The 20,216-nt window shown below is 42.6% G+C and overlaps 1 protein-coding gene across 2 annotated transcripts in view; it reads left to right on the top strand.

Moving 5' to 3' along the window:
* The first annotated feature begins 1,438 nt into the window (after nt 1–1,438).
* The window catches only part of fhit (fragile histidine triad diadenosine triphosphatase), a 330,004-nt gene continuing 311,226 nt past the window's right edge, over nt 1,439–20,216 (top strand). For both annotated transcript variants that reach the window (XM_063911524.1, XM_063911525.1), the window contains exons 1-2: nt 1,439–1,467; nt 8,924–8,992. The gene's annotated coding sequence lies outside the window, so the exon portion shown is untranslated. The remainder of the gene's footprint in view (nt 1,468–8,923; nt 8,993–20,216) is intronic.

Genomic DNA, 20,216 nt, shown 5'->3' with positions numbered 1-20,216 from the left:
CATCCACAGATCATTGGTCAACACATCTGGAAGATTTAAATTCCTAAGCCAACGGGAGACATTCTGGGCAAATGTCAATTGTGTTTAAATATTAGGTTTGAAAATAATTAATATGAAATAAATAAATAGACTTGTGCATGACCCCTAAAACATAAACAATTAAAATATAGCACAAGCAAATCAAAACGTCCCTCAGCTTAAGGCCTAAATATTCTCAATAAAATTAGTTTTTAGACAAACAAAAATAAAGGCCTGTCCGGCTCTTTGCATTTTAATTAAGGCTGGCTACTGTCGAATTGAAAAGACATGGTGTTCAGTTTTTGCCTGCAGAGATTCCCCTCTCTGGAGGCCGGGATCACAGGCCTTCGGACAGTTTGGTCCACTCATGATAGATTTTACTGAATCACTTAAGGGGACTTAGCAGGCTGTTGAGAAATCAACCCTCCATAAACGCGGAGCGCTGTCCTCTTAGTAAATTGTGCTTAGAGTGATTTTCACAAGACATTTGACCAGAGATATTTATTTTATGGACTTCAACTGCTTTTCAGTCAAAGTGGGGTAAACAACAGTGAATGGAAACACTGGCTGGACCTTGTTTTCTTATCTTACTCATGTATATCTTTCCTCAGCTCCCTGCATTCATTGTAGCTCATTCAGTGGATGTATGGTGCAGCATCCTGAAAAATGTAGATGAGCAAAGTCTCTTCTCAAGATATCACTGTCCTGAAAAACAGTGTTGATAACCTTTTAGTTTTGGCCTGATTGGGAGCTAGATGATTGGTCAAACTTCAAAACATGCACAACCATCCTCCTAAGACGGATTCACAGAAATATGTGAAAAGTTCTTTAAATAAAGCATTGAATGGAGAGACAGACTGTCCACTTAACATAACATATATTTATCTCAGATGTAACACACTCATTCTCAGTTTTAGTTTTGCATTAAACCCTACCATATTAGTTTTGCAATATTTAACGTTTAAAATCTACCGTTTTCATGTCTCAATGAAGTTACAAAAAGTTTCAAAATTGAAATCTCTCATTTTTGTCAAAGATTTAAACTTCCAATTCTTGAGTCTGTGAAAGGGATTCTTTTTCCTAACTAGTCTTCAGTGAATGTAGTGTTTGTTGTCAATCTGTTTTAGGCCATGTTCAAATTGTGTTTGTCACTGTGCAAACGTCTCTTAAAAAGTTATTAGGATCTCAATCATACTATTTACTTCAATAAAAAATAGAATTACATGTAATGTCGGTGATTTATTTGTAATTCAATTTAGTTAAAAGAATATGCACTGCCGTAGCTGTCAGCATAATTCCTATCTGCCGTAAACGCACCATTAAGATTACATTTCTTCAACCTGGTACTTGTAGTTTTATTAAAGTTGACAGAGGTTTATTACGCTCTACGGCACGTCTTTAAAACTACACCTCCCAGAATGCAGCGCACAGTTTAGCCCGTCACAGAAGGTGAGTGTGTGAGCATGTGTGTTTGGATGTGTTGTTAGAAATAGCAGCCCGGGTCAGTGTTTATCTCAACCATTAAAAGCCCCGGCCGTGTGCTCTGTTTTCACTGAGACTGTTAGCCGTTAGCACAGCGGCTAATCCTGCTAACGAGTCGCCGGATGCAGTAGTGCGAGCCTACACATCCGCGAGCACGGATGTGCCTTTAAAGAGCTGTACCACGTGATGTGATTCAGAAACAGTGTTAGCGGAGAGCAGCTGGTCTGTCTGTGGAGTGAAGTTCAGTCCGCTCAGTCTTCCTGTGTCTGCTGCTTCATGCAGAGACTACACAGCTCTTACAAGCTCTTCGTTTTATCCACCCGGTCCTCCGCACATAAACTGAATGTTATTTTAGTGGACAGTCCAAATGCCAGCTCTGGCTGTCACTAAACACTAGTGATATACTAAAGTTTCTCAAGGTCAGGATATTCCTGATACTCATTTGATGTGTCGTTATACTTTTTGTTCCTTTGGCTGTGAAGGAAATAAACTACATTTATTAAAATAAAAAATGCGACTGCATGTGCTCTAACATGTGTTTTTGCTGGAATAACTGTGGTTCACAACCACAGTCAGGTGTTGTACTCCTCTCCAGCACTCTGCACATGTTGTCTGACTTTGTATCACACTTTAAGCAACACTTCAAGCAGCTCGCCTTAGTTTGTTAGCTTGTAACCATCCATCTATGTTGAAGATTCTCCAGGGTTTTAATGAGGTTCAGGTCTGGAGATTGGGCTCAGTCTGACAGGCTGATGATCTGCTGGTTCTCTCCGCACTTCTCTTGAGGGAGAATCACCATGCAATGTTAATCACAATTTGCTCCACCCACAAAACCTGCATTTTATTCTGAGTTGAGCTCGGAGTAAATCTGATGCAAATGATGTCAACATGTCTTATAATGTAGAAATTGTTAATTTATAAATTTGTAATAAAAATTAAACTTTTGTAAAGTTTAGCTTTAGTGTAACCACATTACACGGGTAGTTTTGCTGTAGTCCCAGTGTGATGGTAGTGTTAGCTTGCAATGATTTCGGTGTAATTTGGTGAAACCTTGCAAGCATGCATGTATACGTGTTTATAAGTTTCTGGACGAAGGTGTCATGTATAGTGCAGGGTATGCCTTTATCTGCTTATTGATACAAAGTATACATGTTTCCGCAGAAGCTAACGTTATGCACATGCACAATAGACCATACATACATGTACATTAAATCTTTACTCTCTGAATATACGTATTATCTCCTGTTAACAAGAAAGATGAAAAAGTTATTTTTCCAGACAATCTACAAATTTGAAATGTTACCAGAAAATGTACAAGGCTTAAAACCAGCTCTTCTGATATGTATTTACAGAGTGCTAAAGCTCTACACACCCTCTATAGTGATGTCCGTTTTAAAATGATCCCCTGAAAAGGAGGAGTTTGAATAATGCGTGTTCCAGCAGCTTGAAAATAAGCTGTCCCATCACTTTTCACACCATAAACATGAATTGTGCAGCAACTGAATGTGATCATTTCTATGTGGGAGGCAATTACATTCAACCATTGCAGTGATTTACTCTGCCTGCTTTACTGGCAGTGTGAGAAGGACTCCATGTTTAACTTGATGGGTGGAGGCCCATGGCCACTGCATTACAAGTTGGATTATGCATAGTTTTTTTGTGATATGGGACAGTCAGTTATTTATTTATATAGTTTACCATTGAAAAAGTTTTATTTGTGGTAGTTATGTTGGACTACAGTTTAGGGGAGGGTTAATACAGACAGGTTGGCACCTGAGTTGTGACTGAGTGATGATGTGGATTGTTATAGGTTTATAAATGATGTGGGAATAATAAATCTGAAAGTGAGACAAAGTTTCTGGAGTAATAGTTGAGTTGATTCTTGAAAAGGAGTTGGTTGCAGTTAGAGCTGAAGTCAGGTTTGAGCTCTGTCCTGACTATTAAAAGAACCCTACTGACTGTAATGCATTTCTTTACTGTGAATGATACATTGTTTTATTAGCTTTTATAAACTATTAGGGTATTAAATGCCCTGCACAACCACACAGGAGTTTTCTGTTTCCCTCAGTTAGCAGAATTGTTGCTGGAATTGATGTATGCTCACTAAAGTCTATGCACTGGGGATGATTCTTTCCTCTCGACATAGAGAGCCACGTTGTGTGTATCCTGGTTAAGTACCATCATTGCTACTAGCTATCTCACTGGAATTCCATGTGCCATGCTTGCTAACCAGAGCTGACAGTCTAAGACGGCCATGTCTTAAAATGCAAAGTGCTGCATACAAATGAAGCTTTCATCAGTATTTTGACTGGTTCCAGCAAGTTCTTAATCATTAACATTTCCAGGAGTAAGCTAACAGGACACTGTGGCAACGTGTTTTCTAAGATCTCTGTTCAGCCAAAAAGAGCCATTAATTTCCTTGTTGCTTTGACAATAGCGTTACTTCAGAGTCAGCAGTCAATCCATGAGCAGTACCTATCTCGTATGAGGGAAAACGTTTATGTAAACATGTTGAGCCGTAACGTTACATTAGTGCCCTCGGTCAAAGCTGTCAAGTTACATTAGCTCTTATTCCCAAATCAGCGATGCAGAATTCATATTCATAAAGAGTATACTGTTTTATATCACTGTATTGCATGCAAATGAATAGTTCACTATATCATTCATCAGTGTAATATTTACTTGCGTATGGAATGCTGTTTAAAAATCCAACTCTACATATCCTTCATTACACTGTCAGCCCTAAATGCAGCTCTCCAGTACAGTTTAAAGCTGCTGCGTCTCGATGAGAGTTTAAGGGCTTAAGAGAGCAGTTGCTAAGTTAGAAATAAAGGGGGGGCGCAGCTGGCATAAAGTGATACATTAGTATAGTACTTGAGTTTAAAGAACTGTTACCTTTCTTCCAGCATTCCTCTTATTTACAGCAACAGGTTGCCTTTTGCTGTACATTTTTCTTTGTATATTCTTAGAAGGCGGAAATGTAAAGTGATCAATCCCTTTTGTGCAGTATATGAGACATGACGTTCAAAACACCCCCTTTTTGTGACATGCGAAGGAAAGCCTGAGTTAACGAGAGTGATGATTTCTTCCACCTGTTAACTCAGGTCAGGGTTCTGGTGTTGCCGAGCCAGCTGAAGCAAGGAAACTCTGGCTCTGTTGAGCTTGCTTCGTGGTATACTGTACCCCCCTGGACCTTTTTTTGTACTAGGCTGTTTATTTATGCTGTGAAGTCGGAGGTCTTTGAAGATTAACTCCATTTTTATTGCTGGCCTAATGTACCCATAGGACGAAATGCAGGTTTTGGCCCTGCATGGCTTCATGGTTTGGTTTTTGTTCATTCACCACTCAATAATATTATTTAAATATATATATAAGTCAGAATGTTTCTTGAATAATTATGAATGTTTCTTTTGAAATCATTTTTATTTATTTATTTTATTTAATAGTAGGCCTATGTTTTTTTTAGCTGGCTAGAGCTTAACCCCAACACTATCATTTACCAGATTTGGGAATCAGGTGTTATAGTGTGTATGATGCTATGTACATTGACTCAGTCAACAGTAGGGCTGACTCAGATTGAAATGTTATAAAAATCACAACATTGACGAGTGCAAAATCTGCATAGCAGTAGGCTACAGTATATGTTGTTGTGGATTTTACAAATTGCATTCTACAGACAGTCTTTGTCAGCAAATAAATAAATAAAGACGTTAATAAATACATGCTAAAAAGATCTGCAATAAGCAGCAAGACCACAGTAAATATGAGACTGGCAGTGATAGTATTCAACACGCCTGCATACGGCCTACCAGTATATTGTACAACAAGATACTGGGCGTTTCCCAAAGTCAAGGAACCATGCTCAACTGCCGTCATTTTAAGGACGCTACGTCATAGAGCGCCGCCAAGCACTGTTCCAATGTCGAGAACACTCGCGCCTTTTGTTTTTGAGAATTCTGAGAATTTTCAAGGATGCATCGATGGATCCTCAGTGAGCAAGAATACCCACAATCCTCTGCGTTCACGCTGCGTGGTGTATTTGAAATGGCGGAATCCAGGCAGTACAAATGTAAGTGAAGTTAGTTTAACGTTTTCACAAATATTTTGTGCCGTATTACGTTATTCATATAATGTAAATGCAAAAAATGCATTAAGCTGAAAGACCTGTGCGATTATCCAAACGTTTTTGCAACGTTTGGATACGTATGTTGCATGAATTGTATGCAACGTAGCTGGTGTATAAACAAACTACTGTGAATACTGAATCATTGCCATGATTACAACGTAGCCTACTGATTTTGACGCAGAGATGTGAAGATCGCGAGTTAATGAAGAGAAAGGAAAGGATTGACAGTGTTAAAGACGCTTGCCTGCCACTGTTACTCGCTCACAAGATTACCGATTAGTGCGCATTTCCTGACCATATAACATAAACTAATGATTATTTACGTATATATATGTATGTTTGACAGCCCGGCAAACTGAAACTTTCTTGCGCCTGAGGGTGGCGCACAATCATCTGTTTACGGGGGGAGGGATACGGCCATTAATGTTCTGTCGGTGAGAAGCTCTTGCGGGATTAAATGTTGTTAGACAAATGCACCAATAATTTGCAATGTTTGTAATGTACCTACGTTATTGCAATTTATATAATTTACTTATATGTTGATAGCACTTTGATTGAGCATATGAGCTTGGAAGACCAGGTCACTCCAGTGCAGGCAAAAAATAAATGGGACAACCTGAAGAGTAAATATAAGGTGAGGAGCAAGATGGAAGCAATAATTAAAACGTATATTTTTTAATTTGAGGTGAATATTGTTTTACATTAAGTGCCTTCTTGCTGTGCCGCTATAGGTATAACAGGGAAATGTTAGATTGCTAGTAGACTAGTTGTTTTTTATTGTCGGCAAACCAACCGTGGGGTCATGGCGTTGGTTTGCCGTCATGGATGAGCTCCTCGGCCGGTCAGCGGCAGTCTCCCCCCTTGTGATCGTGGGCTCTGTCCCAACCAGTCTGGGCCAGGTTAGGGTGAGAGTGGAGGAGGAGAAGGAGCAGGAGCAGGAGAAGGAGCAGGAGCAGGGGCAGGGGAAGGAGTAGGAGAAGGAGCAGCACAGGGGAGAAGAGAGAGGGAGGATCCCTTCTTCCAACTTCTGAGAGAGGACATCCTGTACCAGCGCCAGGCAGATGAGCGCAGGGAGAGGGAGTCCAGGGAGCGTTCGGACCGTTTCTTCTCTCTCCTTGAGCGTCTTGTTGAAAGGCAATAGATAATTATAATAAATATATATGTTTATCCAAATCGACACGTTCTTTCTTTGTCTTTTTCCTCCTGAATAATAGTAATTTAGCAGTTTATGGTAAGAAGCGCGCGGTTTAAAAGCGGAAACGCGGTATTAAAAGCGCGAGCTGGAGCGGAAGCGCGTCCACACTAGCTAGTCGTTCCAAACTCCGAACGCTCCGAGCACTACATAGCACTCTAGCCTCATTCTCCATAGAACGCGACTAGCAAGGAAGTGTTCTAGCAAGTATGCTTCCTTGACTTTGGGAAACGCCCGCTGTCGGTGGATGCATGTGTCCCCAGTGTTTTGAAGTGTTTAGTTATCTATTTTTCACCTAGCCTGGTTTAGCCTCACTCTGTGTGGAGAGCCTGAGCTGCAGGGAACCGTCAGGTGGTCCGAGTGACCAGCTGGATTTTTTATTAATTTTCAGAATAATTTCTTCGCCTGTTTTTAATGATGCTGTTAAGGAAGTTCACATGACCTCCCCCCCTGTAATGACATCCATCTGTCTGTCAGGAAAGCAGCTCCTCTGAGATGTCAGTGAGCTTCCCCTGAACCCGTGTGTTAGTGCAACTTTCTTATGACTGGTTTTATGACATTCCTGTGGGCTGATACAATATTTCTTTCTTTCTTGCTGCTCTAAATATTCAGTATTTTAAAGAAAAAGCCATCTGTCCTTGTAGTGTGTATCAGTGCTAATTTGCATTGATACATGCAAGTGTGCTGGAGTCGGCGGTGTGTGTTTACATAAAGCATTAACGGTGCAGCATTAGATCAGTGACACTGTATCCCTCACATACGCTGACCTGCTTTGCATCATAACTCCACGTGGAGATTTGCAATGTAAGAGAGCCTATTTTAATTATGCAACATTTATTCATGCCGCAACAATACCTTCAGTAGATTTGGTTCCTCCTGCTCCATGTATAATTCAGAGCTGCGTCCATTCTCTCAAAGCTCTGTTTTTTCCTAACGTGTTGGACATATGCAGATATATTGTGTTAGTGCATTGTTGTGCGTCATTTCTGTCCCTGACACACATAAGTTCTAAGTAAGGAGAACTACACATTACACTCTCTCTCTTTAACACAGATTACTCTTTGGATCTATCCGACTCACTTCAGTGACTGCTTTGCAAAAGAGAACTGAGCCAGTTGATTCAATATTTAGATCTCTGTGACTATTTCAAATGTTTTCCTCACCAAACAGTGCTTCAAAGTTAACTTCATTGGCCAGATGAAGAAAGAAGTATGTGTTGAATACACATGTTAAGAAATTAGTTCAGCTGATATATAAATATATTTAAAAAAAACGAAACTCCTCAGTGGTAGCGTTATAATAATAATGTTAACTGGTGTGGTACTGAGAATATAAACACAATACTCAATACTAATAATACATTTTGGATTCACTAGCAAAATATGATTTACACAAAGGTAGATGTCTACATTTTTCAAAGCATTTAAATGAATTAAAAAAATGTTTTATATAAACATGTTATTTCAAACACACACTGCAACTACAAAAAAAAATGTAGGTTGATCATTTTATGTCAAGTAAAAAGACAAAAGATATTAGTTTGACTGTTACATTTAATCCATGGCTATTGCTAATGTTCACCTGACACAGCCACAGAGACTGAATGCTGTAACTGACTAATGTGTACGTTATAAACCCTGAGGCACCCCGCTGAACTAAACTAGCCCAGGGAATTGGTCTAACTGGAAGCCGATAGCACATTGTGCTCTGTCAGTGTTTCCCTTCATATCTGGGACTGTAGAAAGTGTCGGGCTCAGAGATATTAACACACATTTCAACCTACATGTTGTCAGGGCTCTTCTGGCCTTTCTGGAGTCTGTGACACTGTATGGAAATTTAAGTAGCAGAAAGTTGGAGAGTGGCCACTTAGAGTGAAGATTCCTCGGTTGTAATTCAGCCGTCAGAGTGTGTGTCTACGTGCAAACTGCCAGAGGTCAGAAGAGCTGCCAAATGATTTTCACTGTGAGGTCAGAAGGTCAACGTCGAGGTATCGAGAGCGGGGCTCTGCCGGACCTCAAGCTGAATATCAATGCTCCACCTCTCCCCCTTAGTGGCTCTCACATTTACATCAGAAATCACATCCATTCTGCTTCCTTCTCCCACAGGCCGAGAGAGCAGAGCCGCTTCCTTCCTTCTCAGCCACGAGCAGCAGCACTGAGGAGTCCTCCATACAGGTACAATACTCAGCCAGCACTCTGCTCTTGGACCACTCTCATTTCTGTTAGAGTGGTTTATCATCTTTTACCCAAATAACAATTGGCTTGGAAACTAGATTGCCGGTTCAAGTCCCCTAGACAGACCAAACTCAGTGTGTACTGGTATTTTCAGAGTTGCCAGTTCACTTGCTGGGCACTTTTCAGGTGCCCTTGAGCAAGGCACCGGACCTCCCCACTACTCCCGGGTGCTGTTTAGGCCTATTTTAATTGAATCACTCTAATGAAACCGAGGGCATCATTTTAGTTAAGATTTATTTTTTCTTCTGACTATAATTCAATATAGCCTCTCAATATTCACACCAATCCAAGAACTCTTAGTAAAATAAAATATCTGCAATATAAACACCTTTTAATGACCATGGACCCCTCGGTTAAGTGTGTTAAGGATACTTAAAAAACAATCAAACTCTTTAATCCAAGAGGAGGCATATACAGCCTGCATTAAGATGTCAATGTTAAAGCTTTCAGTTTACAAAAAAAAAAACAACAAAAAAAAAAATGTTGATACAGCTTATAAAAAATAAATAAGACATTTTTGGAGTTATGGCCGGTTACATCTGTTCACTGATGACATCACTTCGCTAGCAGTTTCTGACCTTACTTTCAGTAACAGAAGTTAAAATCATGTTTCCTCATGTTCCCATTAAATATTCATTGAGTGGGGTGACCAGTATTCAGCAGAAATGCGTTGCCAGCAGGGGACCTGTAAGCTACCGTGGCTGGATCCGTGTGTCCTTTGGCTCCCTTATAATTGGGATGTTTTTGTTTTTTTTCTAGTGGTGGGGGTACTTGAACCTAGCTGATCCAACTGCAAACCAATCAGGCCATGCTGGAACAGTATGTTGTGTTATGTCACTGTAAAGCACATAAGTGATGTTCTCTACCTGGATGCAGCCGATGAAGCCTCTCTGCAGCTTTCACCCAACATCTTTCTGGCTGTTTCTGCTCAGAAGTACTTGAGCTAACAAAGTGATGGGAACATTACATTCCTATAAATGCCTCCCACTGCTTTGCCAATGGAAAGCTTTCAATGTCAAACAGCAGGAAATCTTTGCAGGGGTGGTAACAAAACACACCTAAAAGCATACGGTTAGTATGACTGACAGCTAAAGCTCAAACCGCAGAGATTCAGCGGAACACAGAATGACTAACCCTAACCCTATTAAAAGAGTGTCTTTTCTCTTTGAAACGTGTTCACATCCCAGCATGATTTAACCGGACCATCCTGGGCCTGGATACATGGAATTGGACTGGACTGGTCTTACTGGACTCAATACCATTGCATCCTATCAATTGGTTTTAGATATTGCAGATTCTGAAATAGGCTATCCAAGAGATTTCACCCAGCATATAAAACTGTGTGCAATAAAACAATTATTTCTGTGATAAATTCTATACTTTTGAATATACAGTTTCTTTTTCTTTTTGTATATTTATATTTATTCATGATGCTCATCACCAGACTGTATCCTGGTAGTATTGCTGCTTGCAGCCAATGAAATCTCTTGGTGGGAACTAAGTGTACATCCCTGTCAGCGCTTAATGCTGAATGTTGCAGAAAGAAGGCACTAAAGTTTGCTGTCTGCAGATCCCAGCAGAGGATCCTCTTTATCCTCATGCAGTAGCTTGTGCCTTTAATCCAAAAACCAATGCTATCGCTCTAAAAAAAATTACCTACCTAGTTTCTAGTCAGACTTGGATTTTTCCCTCCATTTGTTTCTGTAGGGACAGGAGCATTTTTAATCTCCAATGACAACCATGTCGTACAGAACGATAATCCAAAGTACTGTTTGAGGGAGAGTGGGAAAGGGAGACTGGAATTTGCTCGAATGCAGTTTAACCAGTCAGTCCTGGAAAATCATATAATTGTTCAGAATGTCCTCGAAAACAACAAGCTGCCCAGGAAACGTAATAAGTGGGCAGTAAAGGTATGACCAGGTTCTTTTATGAACCGTCACAAGCATTCTCTATATTTATACATATATATGTATATATATATATATATATATATACAGTGGGGCAAAAAAGTATTTAGTCAGCCACCAATTGTGCAAGTTCTCCCATTTAAAAAGATGAGAGAGGCCTGTAATTTTTATCATAGGTATACCTCAACTATGAGAGACAGAATGAGAAAAAAAAATCCAGGAAATCACATTGTAGGATTTTTAATGAATTAATTGTAAATTCCTCGGTAAAATAAGTATTTGGTCACCTACAAACAAGCAAGATTTCTGGCTCTCACAGACCTGTAACTTCTTCTTTAAGAGGTTCCTCTGTCCTCCACTCGTTACCTGTATTAATGGCACCTTTTTGAACTCGTTATCAGTATAAAAGACACCTGTCCACAACCTCAAACAGTCATACTCCAAACTCCACTATGGCCAAGACCAAAGAGCTGTCAAAGGAGACCAGAGACAAAATTGTAGACCTGCACCAGGCTGGGAAAACTGAATCTGCAATAGGTAAGCAGCTTGGTGTGAAGAAATCAACTGTGGGAGCAATTATTAGAAAATGGAAGACATACAAGACCACTGCTAATCTCCCTCGATCTGGGGCTCCACGCAAGATCTCACCCCGTGGGGTCCAAATGATCACAAGAACGGTGAGCAAAAATCCCAGAACCACACGGGGGGACCTAGTGAATGACCTGCAGAGAGCTGGGACCAAAGTAACAGAGGCTACCATCAGTAACACACTACGCCGCCAGGGACTTAAATCCTGCAGTTCCAGACGTGTCCCCCTGCTTAAGCCAGTACATGTCCAGGCCCGTCTGAAGTTTGCTAGAGGGCATTTGGATGATCCAGAAGAAGATTGGGAGAATGTCATATGGTCAGATGAAACCAAAATAGAACTTTTTGGTAAAAACTCAACTCGTCGTGTTTGGAGGAGAAAGAATGCAGAGTTGCATCCAAAGAACACCATACCTACTGTGAAGCATGGGGGTGGAAACATCAGGCTTTGGGGCTGTTTTTCTGCAAAGGGACCGGGACGACTGATCCGTGTAAAGGAAAGAATGAATGGGGTCATGTATCGTGAGATTTTGAGTGAAAACCTCCTTCCATCAGCAAGGGCACTGAAGATGAAGCGTGGCTGGGTCTTTCAGCATGACCATGATCCCAAACACACCGCCAGGGCAACGAAGGAGTGGCTTCGTAAGAAGCATTTCAAGGTCCTGGAGTGGCCTAGCCAGTCTCCAGATCTCAACCCCATAGAAAATCTTTGGAGGGAGTTGAAAGTCTGTGTTGCCCAGCGACAGCCCCAAAACATCACTGCTTTAGAGGAGATCTGCATGGAGGAATGGGCCAAAATACCAGCAACAGTGTGTGAAAACCTTGTGAAGACTTACAGAAAACGTTTGACCTCTTTCATTGCCAACAAAGGGTATATAACAAAGTATTGAGATGAACTTTTGTTATTGACCAAATACTTATTTTCCACAATCATTTGAAAATAAATTCTTTAAAAATCCTACAATGTGATTTTCTGGATTTTTTTTCTCATTTTGTCTCTCATAGTTGAGGTATACCTATGATAAAAATTACAGGCCTTTCTCATCTTTTTAAATGGGAGAACTTGCACAATTGGTGGCTGACTAAATACTTTTTTGCCCCACTGTATATATATATATATATATATATATATATATATATATATATATATATATATATATATATATATATATATATATATTCAGTTCATGATAGGCTTTTCATTCTCCAGCACACACAAAAAAACAATGTTGCTTTGAACCAATGCTGTGAACTGAGAATGAAGTCAAAACTGGATTTATTTCCAGTACCTAATTGAAGTACCAAAATAGGAACGTAAAGCTGTCAGTTTGCTTCACGAGAAGTGCTCGTCAGATGAAGAGCTATGGAAACTAGCAGGGGGTGCATTCAACAATTTATGTAACCTTCCGATACCATCCCTCCCTATTCATGCTGTGACTGCCCAGCTGCGCTCAGATAAATCCATCCATCCACCCATCTTCTCCCGCTTTTCCGTCAGGGTCGCGGAGGTAACAGCTCCAGCAGAGAGCCCCAAACTTTCCTTTTCCTTTCCACATCAACCAGCTCTGACTGGGGGATTCCAAGGCGCTCCCAGGCCAGCGAAGAGATATAATCCCTCCACCTGGTCCTAGGTCTCTTCCCAGCTGGATGTGCCTGGAACACCTCCCTAGGGAGGCGCCCAGGTGGCATCCTCACTAGGTGCCCAAGCCACCTCAACTGGCTCATTTCAACGCGAAGGAGCAGCGGTTCTACTCCGAGTCCCTCCCGGATGACTGAACTTCTCACCTTATCCCTAAGGGAGATGCCAGCCACCCTGCGGAGAAATCCCATTTCGGCCGCTTGTATCCGCGATCTCGTTCTTTCGGTCATGACCCATCCTTCATGACCATAAGTGAGGGTAGGAACGAAAATGGCTCAGTAGACAGAGAGCTTTGCCTTCTGGCTCAGCTCTCTTTTCGTCACAACGGTGCGGTAAAGCGACTGCAGTACCGCTCATGCTGCTCAGATTCTCCGGCCCATCTCACGCTTCATTGTTCCCTCACTCGAGAAAAAGACCCCGAGATACTTGAACTCCTTCCCTTGGGGTAAGGCTTCATTCCCTACATGGAGTGGACAGTCCATCGGGTTCCTGCTGAGAACCATGGCCTCAGATTTGGAAGTGCTGATCCTCATCCCAGCCGCTTCACACTCGGCCGCGAACTGATCCAGTGAGTGCTGAAGTTCACAGACCGATGAAGCCATTAGGGCCACATCATCTGCAAAAAGCAGTGGTGCAATCCTTAGACCGCCGAACTGCAGACCCCCTCCCCCACGACTACGGCTCGAAATCCTGTCAATGAATATCACAAACAGGATTGGTGACAAAGCGCAGCCCTGGCGGAGGCCCACCCTCACCAGAAATCAGTCCGACGTGCTGCCGAGGACACGGACACAGCTCTCGCTCTGGGAATACGGAGATTGGATGGCCCTTAGTAGAGACCCCGTCACCCCATACTCCCGCAGCACCTCCCACAGTATCTACCTGGGGACCCGGTCATACGCCTTCTCCAAATCCACAAAGCACATGTAGACCGGACGAGCGTACTCCCAGGCCCCCTCCAGGATCCTTGCGAGAGTAAAAATCTGGTCCGTCGTTCCACGACCAGGACGAAAACCGCATTGTTCCTCCTCAATCTGAGGTTCGACAATCAGCCGGACCCTCCTTTCCAGCACCTTAGAGTAAACTTTCCCGGGGAGGCTGAGTAATGTGATGCCTCTATAATTGACACGCACCCTCTGATCCCCCTTTTTAAAAAGGGGAACCACCACCCCGGTCTGCCACTCCTTCGGTACTGTTTCCGACTTGTTGAAAAAAAATGTTCAAAATGTTGATGAGACGTGTCAACCATGACAATCCCTCAACACCCAGAGCCTTCAGCATTTCTGGACGGATCTCATCCACCCCCGGGGCTTTGCCACAATGGATCTGTTTAATTACCTCAGTGACTTCCCCCCGTGAGATTGGAGTTGATCCCCCTTCATACTCCAGCTCTGCCTCTAACATAGAGGGCGGAGTTGTCGGATTCAGGAGTTCCTCAAAGTGTTCCTTCCACCGCCCTAACACCCTATCAGTTGAGGTCAACAGCGTCCCATCCTTACTGTACACAGCTTGGATGGTTCCCTGCTTCCCTCTCCTGAGGTGTCGGACGGTTTTCCAGAACAACTTTGGTGCCGACCGAAAGTCCTTCTCCATGGCTTCTCCGAACTTCTCCCACACCCGCTGCTTTGTCTCGGCCACGGCTGAGGCTGATGCCCTTCGGGCCCGTCGATACCTTGCAACTACGTCAGGAGTACCCAGGGATAACATATCCCGAAAGGCCTCCTTCTTCAGTCGGACGGCTTCCCTGACCACCGGTGTCCACCAGGAGGTTCGAGGGTTATCGCCCCTTGAGGCATCTAAGACCTTGAGACCGCAGCTCCCCACCACAGCTTCAGCAATGGAGGCTTTGAACACCGCCCACTCTGGTTCAATGTCCCCAACCTCCACAGAGATGTGAGTTGAAGGCCTCCTGGACTTCTGGTCCCACGTACACTTATGAGCATCTTTATGTTCGAACATGGTGTTTGTAATGGCCAATCTATGCCTAGCACAGAAATCCAGTAACAAACCACCACTCCGGTTCAGATCACGGGGGCCGTTCCTCCCAATCACGCCCCTCCAAGTGTCTCCATCATTGCCCGTTGGCCCATTGGTGGCAGTGAAAGCAGAGGGTCTCGACAGACCAGACTCGGGCGACAGAAGCTGGCTTTGGGGACGTGGAATGTCACCTCTCTGGGGGGGAAGGAGCCGGAGCTTGTGCAGGAGGTGAAGCGTTACCAGTTGGATCTCGTGGGGCTCACCTCTACGCACAGCGTCGGTTCTGGAACCTTACTTCTAGATAGGGGTTGGACTCTATTGTTCTACAGATTTGCCCAAGGTGTGAGGCGCTGAGCGGGTGTGGGGATACTCACAAGCCCCTGGTTGAGTGCCGCTTTGTTGGAGTTTACCCCAGTGGACGAGAGGGTCGCCTCCCTACGCCTGCGGGTTATGGGGGGTAAATCTGACAGTTGTGTGTGCTTATGCACCAAACAGCAGTTCAGAGTATCCGGCCTTCTTGGAGACCCTGAAAGAAGTCCTGTATTGGGGCTCCTGAAGGGGACTCCTTAGTCTTGCTGGGAGACTTCAACACACACCTGGGCAATGATGGAGACACTTGGAGTGGCGTGATTGGGAGGAACGGCGAGGGGGTCTGCAGTTCGGTGGGCTAAGGATTGCACCACTGCTTTTTGCAGATGATGTGGTCCTAATGGCTTCATCGGTCTGTGACCTTCAGCACTCACTGGATCGGTTCGCGGCCGAGTGTGAAGCGGCTGGGATGAGGATCAGCACCTCCAAATCTGAGGCCATGGTTCTCAGCAGGAAACCGATGGACTGTCCACTCCATGTAGGGAATGAAGCCTTACCCCAAGTGAAGGAGTTCAAGTATCTCGGGGTCTTGTTCTCGAGTGAGGGAACAATGGAGCGTGAGATGGGCCGGAGAATCTGAGCAGCATGAGCGGTACTGCAGTCGCTTTACCACACCGTTGTGACAAAAAGAGAGCTGAGCCAGAAGGCAAAGCTCTCTGTCTACCGGGCCATCTTCGTTCCTACCCTCACCTATGGTCATGAAGGATGGGTCATGACCGAAAGAACGAGATCGTGGATACAAGCGGCCGAAATGGGATTTCTCCGCAGGGTGGCTGGCTTCTCCCTTAGGGATAAGGTGAGAAGTCCAGTCATCCGGGAGGGACTCTGAGTAGAACCGCTGCTCCTTTGCGTTGAAAGGAGCCAGTTGAGGGTGTTCGGGCACTTAGTGAGGATGCCACCTTGGCACTTCCCTAGGGAGGTGTTCCAGGCACTTCCAGCTGGGAAGAGACCGAGGGGTAGACCTAGGACCAGGTGGAGGGATTATATCTCTTCACTGGCCTGGGAGCACCTTGGAATCCCCCAGTCAGAGCTGGTTGATGTGGCCAGGGAAAGAGAAGTTTGGGGCTCTCTGCTGGAGCTGTTACCTCCGCAACCCTGACGGAAAAGCAGGAGAAGATTGGATGGATGGATGGATGTTAGGAGGATCAATAAAACACATATGTTAAGTAGTAAATACATTTCTTTATTAAACTGAAAATGTTTTTTGCAAAGAGGATATAGAGCAGCCTAGTCAGCTAGCCTGGCTAAAAACCTTAATTTGGTGACCTATGGCACATTCTAATTGTACTATTCAATTTCAAAGGGACATTTCTAAGTATAATCTACATTTGCACAGTGGTTTTCCACCTGTAACTGGGAAGAAGGCAACGTAAAACGAGACACATGTTACTGTTGCTTTTTGTAAATTTAATTGAATTAGAATGCCCTGCTGCTGTTTCAAGCTTCAAGTGTTTCATTGTTTGATTTTGGCAATGAAGATGTAGAGATCGTGCCTTTGTTAATATGACCTCAGGAAGGAGCTCACTTGCAGAGAGGGATTTATGTAACATTGGAAGATATAAGTTGATCAAGACATCTGGAAAAAAAGGGTAGGCTAAATGAACTCTTCACATTGTCATTCTGCACTCACTGTATAACTTGCAGATGCCCTTAAAAAAAGAAATGTGTTTGGTTCAGAAGCATGTATAACTGTGGCGAGAGGGAGATTATAGAGAGGAGGCAAACGGCACAGTGTAAGCACAGTAATCAACTGCTGCTGGTTTGTTTCTGCCATCCCGCCTCAGGCTTTAACAGGCTGGCCAGGCTCCTAGAGGAGGTATGGCTGATATATGTCTTCACCGAGCTCCCTCCTCTGTCTCTCAGTAAACAGACCCATCCTCCTCCTGCAGCTGTACAGTCTGGTGGCTTACATGCAATGTGCAATGCTTTTTAAATCAGGGAAATAATGTCATAATCATTCTATTTCTACAAATAAAGGTTTCCACTCAAAAACTGTCCCTGAAGGTTAGAGTAATCAGACTGAAGGCACATTTAATTTCACCTACTTCCTTTATCATGACAACGTGCAGCTGATCTGTGTGCTTTGTTATTTTGCTGTAACAAGCAGATTTAAAGTCTGAGACTGTGGGTACTGGACATATCAAATGAAGCATCCGTGTCATACTTTTTGATCCAATATAGCATCATATTAAGGTTTGACATAACTTCAGACTACAATACATACAGCAAAGGTCTGTCCTAAGACATTTATTACTTTTCCAAATTGGAATGTTGAAAAGATTCTGTCTTATTTGAACTCATTCACCCACACACAGGATATTGTGATTTTCTTTTTGATAACTAATATAATACCTAGTATTGTTTAACTTCTATTCACGAGCCTTCCCTTTGGATCCCCCCTGAGTATGCCCTCCTCACATTTTAAAGAACCCCCTCCAAACATTATGCCTTAACAGACAAACACCAGGTGGGGCCAATTGGACACATGTTTATAATATTACTCATCAGTAGATGAATTATACTCTGGAAATGTCTCCCTGAGTTGAGCTAATCTTCTCGAAGACCTTGTAGCTTCACTAGCTAAAAATTCAACATGGCGTTTCTTACACTTGTGTCTTTTACTCAACCAACAGCTGTGTGTAGGCACAGGTATCCTGTTCTTTTTACAGAAGAATGTAAGATGATATCATCAACATCAATATCTGTATATATTTATTTTGCTTTGAATACACTTCTAATACAAAATGTATAAAGATGTAAGCAGTAATAGAAGTAGAAGAAGTGGTGGTAGTATACCAAGAGCTATGGCTGTTACGCTTGTCCAATGGAGATGAAGAGTATTCTTCTGAATGTTGGCCTGTTTCTTTAAGAGTTAGAGTGGAAATGTAGGCCAATGTTAAATAAATGGTTCTCCACATTTGATGGCACAAACCTAATTCATGAGCACATTAGGGACACGTGTCCCCATTGGTCTCCCTGAATGTCTTAGACGGACACAATCCACTTTGACGGTTGTCAAAAAGCACACATTTTTCAGTTTTTATTGCTGATTTAATTGCAGAAGAGTTCAGATGTGTTTTCATTTGCATTATGACTCCCAGCTGGTGGATGTGTGCATGCTACACTGAACAAAGAAAGCAAATATTAGCAGCAGTAAATGCCAAATTTGTTCATGTTAGATTCCATAACCAAAGGCCATCAATGCAGCAGAGCCTGTCAGAGTACGTTTATTAGAATGCACTCATTACATTAACTTGGTCTCAAATTAAAAAAGCTGCTATTAACTATTTTAATTGGATTAATATGAGGATAAGGGGATAGATTTAGGGTTCTAAATCTGTCACTCCAAGAAATGCATGGATATTAGTCGTATCAATATGCAAGTACAAATTTGTGCTCTAAAAGGCTGAGGGAAGAGGAACGTTCTCTATGTGATATGATTCAGTTTTTTCCAGTCTGATCTTGATTTCGAAATTCACAACGGCATCCTTCCACTTTAATCTAATGTTTTATTTTATTGCCTCCATTTTATTTTAGACTATGATCTTGGCTGTATGTGCCTACATTAATGTCTATACTCCACATAGTGATTCTCACGTTTATTCGAGTGTTCCTTCTCCCAAATGTCCAACCTGAGAGAGAGTTCTTACGAGTAGAAACTTGTCAGTACTCCTTAGTCATTGCAGGCTGACTTTGTGTGTACTCTATATTTAAAGTGTAGCTTATTGCAAAGAGGCTCCAAGGATAAGACCAGAATGATGTCAATCTGAGCAGAGCTGAATGCTCGCCCTCAGCCATGGAATGTTCCCACTCTGACAGGCCATCACTCATTAGGTAGGAGCAGTGATCAAGGTCACTCTGCGTCCAGAACCATGCTGCCCTGGGTGGAGTTCTGCTGGAACAGGTCCAGGAGCTCCACTGCTGAATTTTCCTGCATCTGTCACGCATGTCAAAATATTAAGAAACATCACATCCATTCTCCAATCATCAAGATTCCAAACTCTTAAACACTCTGTGTCAACCATGATGATAGATGCTAAGGGAGGGTCTTTCCGTTTACTCCCAGTGGATTTGGGAAACATCTCATCCTAAATCCTAAAAATATAGTTATTGAATTACATTTACTACAATTCACATGCTGAGATGATGGGAGGGCAGAAGGAATGTTCTATTCATTCTAGCAGCCAGCTACAGAACATTGTTTGTTTTGCTACCATGTTACCATACCGCAGTGGTTCCCAAAATGTTTCAGTCAGGGCCCCCTTACATTTGTAGGATTAATTGAACAAACATTACATTTTTTCTGCTAATAATATCAAAACACAAAGATCCAACTATATACAGTATATATATATATATCTTTTTTATGGCTAGAACATCCATTTGTACGTTGGTTCGATAAAATGAGCAAGATAACTGTTATGTAGTAATAATAAATCATAAATGTATTTAATGTATTTAAAAAAAATTATAACAAAGAGCAACCAATGTTTGTTTACAACTTCCTAGCTTCACGCGCTAGGGGGTCCCGTCCCCCAAGTTGGGAGTCACTGCGCATACAGCAAGGTCGACCAACATGTGATACTCCTGGGCAGGATGGGTTTATAGTTTGAGCTGGTTCTATGGCACCAGAACTCTTCGTTTTAATGCACATTTTATTATAAAATACATCAAAAAGACTGGATGT

This window comes from Eleginops maclovinus, chromosome 20 (assembly GCF_036324505.1).
Source record: "Eleginops maclovinus isolate JMC-PN-2008 ecotype Puerto Natales chromosome 20, JC_Emac_rtc_rv5, whole genome shotgun sequence".
NCBI classification, from domain to species: domain Eukaryota; kingdom Metazoa; phylum Chordata; class Actinopteri; order Perciformes; family Eleginopidae; genus Eleginops; species Eleginops maclovinus.
This window is presented reverse-complemented; position numbering and strand designations above follow the sequence as displayed.